The sequence below is a fragment of the Echinops telfairi genome, unplaced genomic scaffold (assembly GCF_000313985.2).
Source record: "Echinops telfairi isolate 266 unplaced genomic scaffold, ASM31398v2 ScPeMD7_1;HRSCAF=3_0, whole genome shotgun sequence".
NCBI lineage: Eukaryota > Metazoa > Chordata > Mammalia > Afrosoricida > Tenrecidae > Echinops > Echinops telfairi.
The window spans coordinates 29242265-29247655 of record NW_022103896.1 but is presented as its reverse complement, the minus strand read 5'-3'; positions in this window follow the sequence as shown (position 1 = coordinate 29247655).

Genomic DNA, 5391 nt, shown 5'->3' with positions numbered 1-5391 from the left:
TCTTGTATATAAATCTCTTGCTTATACACCTATGTGTGTCCATGGACTTGTTTCTGTAGTCTACCCAGTCTAGCACATGCGGCTCTCAGCCCAACACCTAAGGACTCTGTTACCAGGGCTCCTTAATGACTGGGTGGGAGCACGCACATGGGGTGATTGGGACTTGAATGAGGGGGTAGGTCAGTTTGGGCATTTTACTGGGTATAAAGTGAGCCATCTCAGAAGCCCAAACTCTAAAAGCAACCTCACTCTCATGGAGTCCATTCCGACTGAGAGTGACTCCGTCTGACAGAGCAGCACTACCTCTGTGGGTTTCTGAGACTGCAGCTCTTTTCTGTAGGAGAAAATCTCCTCTCTCTCCCATGGAGGGCCTGGTGGTTTTAGAGACTGGCTTTTGTGGTTAGCAACCCAATTAACCGCACCCTCACTGACCCAGCGCTCCAGCTGTACCCTCCGAGCTCCTATCTCCGAAGTAGGAAGAGAGACTCTCAAGGCCGTCCAACAAGAAGTGTCATGCCTGTGCAGAAGCAGGAATGGCAGCGAGAAGCAGCATGAGGCCAAGTGGCAGGCTTCCCAGAACACTCACCAAGGATAAGTGTGTTTTTAGGCAGGAGCAGGCTTTCTGAGAGAAGTGCTCTGTGCATATTTCTTAGTGCTACAGGAGCTTTGCAATACTTATTGGAGGAGGCTGGAGGCCAGGAATCAGCTAGAGGTAGTCTGCAGGCCTGGCAGACATGGTACTACGGACAAAGGAATTGTAACCTTAACAGTTTCGATCCTGACGTACTGTAACCCATTAGCTTCCTTAATAAATCCCATCACTGTGAGTATTGTGTTGTCTGTGAGTGCTGTGTGGCAATGAACTATGAAACTCAGCACAGAGCTCGAGTACTTTAGGAGGCATGGTTGATGGCAGAATAGGGTGAAGAAGGCTGGTGGGTGGAAGCATGTTTGACCTCTGCCGTATAGAAATTGGCCTAGGACTGCTGTGGAGTTAGTCTCCTTGCTGAGGAAGGCAGAAGGGGTCATACAAGGCCTCCACATCACCTCCTTATGAAGCAAGTCTTGATGTGGTGTCCACGCCCAAAGAGGAGGGAGTTAGATTTCCTTCCTTTAAGGCAGAGCAGTTAAGTAAATTATTTGGGGGTACAGTGGTGGCAGCAGTGAGGGGTGCTAAAAGGGAGTCGATGTGAAGGAGTCCTGGAAGGAAAAGAATGTGTGGAAACGGATTGTGGTAGCAATTGTACAATCCTGCTTGATGTGTGTTTGAACTGTGGAATGATATAATACCTGGATGAATTCCCAATCAAAAATAATAAAGAAAAATAAAATAATGGTTTTCGCATTGGAGATTTGCTTCTCGCTCATTCATTAATTTATTTAACATTTTATTTATATCAACATGACAAATAGGTATTTATTTTGCACTTTGGGTTATCGTACAATACTACTTAAAATCTTGTTGCTGAAATTATGGTAGCTTTTTTTCACGGGAACACTTGAGGTTTTTTTCCCATGTCCCTTTGGCAAATATCTGTCATAGTGTTTATTTGGTTAAACCATTTTCTGGCTCTACAAGATGCCCCAAACTCACCTTATCTATTTCCTAACCCTGTCCTAGAATCACCCACTTTGCCATTTAACTATGGAATCTGGCCTGCCTGTTGTAATCAGTCATGGCATTAAACATCAAGCTACAGCTTGACCACAGCTAAAGATGATGGTTTTTCTTTCTCTCTCTATGTATACTTTTTGTTCTACCTAGCTGGTGGTTAAATGATCTTATTATATGTGAAATTTTTCTTTCTCATTTCTCTTCCCATGTCTTCTGTCTCTCCTTTCTTTTTAAAAAACTTTACAAGCTGCCTGTTGAAACAAATTTCCTACAAAGTATAGTTTCCATAGCAACTGTAACTGTCTTTTATTTTTGCATGCACCATTTAGAATTAGTTGACAATAATAATTACAGACCACTGTAAGATAAAACAGTTGCTGCACAGCAAAGACATGTATAAAGACAGGGTTTCAGAAAAACTGTCCTGGTTTAGAGAATCCAGAAAAACTTTTTTTTCCCAGAATTTTTTTTTCAAGACAGTTTTGATTTCCTTATTCAGGGATATGATTGAAAATTTCTCTATTTAACTAGTGTAATAGTTTTTTTTAACTTATATAAGGGAAAGCTTTTACTCAGATAATATTAAAATTACACACTACTATACATTTTAATTTACCTTTTTCTCTAAGTGTTTGTGTGTGCATGTGCATGCACAGATATTTGCAAATTATATTTAGTAGAATTATTCTTTACGGGTCAAATCTGGGAATTTGGCAGTAGAATCATGTAGAAAATACACATACCTGTCCTATTATTTTCTTTTACTTCCCAAACCACTAATGAACGAGAAGTAGGAGTTCACATATGGGAAGAATTGTCGCTTATCTGTAGAACATGCTAAGATGATCTATAGCTTCTTTCTTCCTGTCACCTCAGATTGTGTGCACTGCGCTCTTAAAAACACAGCACATGGATGGATTGCCAAGGTTTATATGTAAACATGAATGTATTTTTCAAAGTCATAGAACTATTGATACGGCCTATTAAAATAGTCTTACACCTAGTGTAATGTTGCTAGTTCCGAAATGAAGAAAAGGTAATTTATATTGTCTTAAAGTTTCATACTGAAATATAATTTTGTTCATGTGATTTTTTTTGTTCAAGAATAAAAATATGTGGCCAGACAATGACAATTCTGTACACTGTAACTAATTATAGTGTGCTTCAGTACAGGATAATGATTAAAGTATTTTCCAGGGGGTGAAATTATTCCCTGAGGCTATCATTGGCAGACTAGAATGATCTTTATCATTTTTTTTTAGAATGTTTAGGTATAGTGGGAAGAGATCATGTGCTTTCATGAGATGCTCTAAGTACTGGGGAAAGGAGAGAACGCTGATTGTCCTGAGACCAATTGCAGCAATGGGAGCTCTATTTTCCCCCACTAATGCCTTGTTTTAAGTTTTACCTCAGAAAGAATGACCTGTGGGTTCTATGAAAGAGCTGCTCTCGAACCTACCAAGTGAAGTAAACTTACAGTGGAGTTCAAGGTCTGCGCTGTGGGGGCTCTCTCTCGGACGTGCATTGCTTCTTAAGGGAAGTGTGGATGGTTAATGTTGTTCCATGCCATTGAGTTAGGTCTGCCACCGAGACCCCCATGTATAACAGGAAGAAATACGCCTGGTCCTGTGCCAGCCCCACGCTTATTCTTCTGTTTCATTGTCCTTCTGCTTTATGTCCTTTGTCAGGCGCTGGTCTCTCCTGGTAACACATCCAAAGTATGTGAGACCAAGGAGCATTCTGGCTGTACCTTGTAAGGAGCATAATGGTTGTACATCTTCCAAGACACATGTGCTCCGGCAGTCCATGGCACTTAGGTCTTCTTCAAGAGTGTCACAATTCCAATGCACTTACTCTTTCTTGTTGTTGTTGTTATTGGGGACCATGGAGTCAATTCCAACCATAGAGACCCTATCTGCCACAGAATGAAACACTGCCCGGTCCTGAGATGTTCTCACAATTGATCCTGTGCCTGAGCCTATTGTTGCAGCAGCATATCAATTCATCTTGTTGAGGGGCTTCCTCTTTTTCTCGGCACCTCCCCATTAGCAGGCATGCTGTTCTTCTCCAGGGACTGGTCTCTCCTGACAACGTGTCCAAAATACGTGAGAAGAAATCTCACCATCCTCACTTCTGAGGAACATCCTGCCTGTACTTCTTCCAAGACAGAGTTGTCTGTTCTTTTGACCAACAGTCAACTGACTAATAGGTTGAGCGATTGTCCTTCTGGTTCAACAACCACCTTCATACAACAATTATGTCTCCTAACGACTATTCTCAGCCAGTGACTTAGCTAATTCTGAGAGGTGTGAGGATCCTTATTAAGCTATTTTTACTCAGTGACTTTTCATTGATCTACTTGAAATTTCTTTTAAAAATGAGTTGTTGTTAGAGGTTCTTGTTTAATTAAAAAAAAATAAGTTGTTGTTAGCTCCTCCTCTCTTCCTCTTTCCTTCACAAAGTAAGATCTGCATCATGGTCTGGAGGTTCTCCATATTCTCCAGCTTCCTCTCCGTGACTTTTCACTGAGCGTTCCCTCAATACATTTCTAGTAGTACATTCATCCCATCTTGTCATGTGCTTCTTAGAGGAATTGAATTAATAAAAATTACCAAATAGTAATTTAGCATTGGAGTTACTAATTGTAAGATGTTGGTTTGTTGAACATGTTGAAGATGAAGTAAGATATACAAATCTGAAGAAGGTGAGGGCAGAGGCTTAGACTAGAGATTGATATTTGGAAATCGACCAAATATTAATGGTATTTTAGCCATAAAATTCCGTGAATTCATCAGTAGAACTGTGCAGAGATGAGGAGAAAAGAGGATTTAAACCCTGGTTGAGCACTACAAGTGAAGAAGATGAATACCAATCAGAAGGGTGAAAATCAGGAGTGTGTGATAGGTAAAAAGGTAAGTGGAGAAAATATGTCAAGAAGTCTATTATTAAACTTGAAAAATTGTCTTGACGAATAAGCCCTATGAAATTATGAAACCAAAACTTGAACAGAGAATGTGTGACCTTGAGAAGAGCAATTTCGGAGGAGATGTGAAGCAAACGCTTAGCTGAGTGGATTCCAGAGAGAATGGGGAAAGAAGCAGTGATGATAGAGAGGGAGACAGACGACGAGACACAAGAGCTCTTCCAATTGCTTCTAATTTCTGAAAGACAGTGGAACCAGGGGGGAGTGTTTTTACTGTGCCACCCACGTGACTCGGCTTTCCCTGGGACAGTATGACAGGCATAGAAGGTGAACAATAACACCAAAAAGGTACAGGACGTTCCTTAGAACAATCGCCCATACAAAACCCAAAGGGCAGCATCTGCCTAGGGCTACGTTTGGAAGACAGACAGGGATAGGAACGAGCAGCAACTAGAAGTGGGAAACACGTCATGAAATGAAATATGGGTGAATATTTAAATGGAAAATCAATTTTCTCTCTAAATTTTCACCCAAATCAACATGAAAAGTTCAAAACTGTAAATGACTACCAGGGAGTTGGAACTGAAAAATTAAAGAGGAGTTTTTTTTTTCCAGAAAGAGTGAATTTCTTTGCCAAAATTTAGAGTTTTGGCATGCATCTGACATGAGCCAGGAGAAAGATGAGGCTTTTCGCCTCTGTAAAGTGGAAACCCACATGGGCAGCTCTATCCCGAGAGGCCAGAATCTACTCAGTAGCAGTTTGGTTTGGGTTATAAAATGAGGTATTTTTTGTTGTACAGTGTTGCTTGGTTTTGTTCTGTCTTGTTTTTGTGCATGTTGTTGTCTCTGCAGG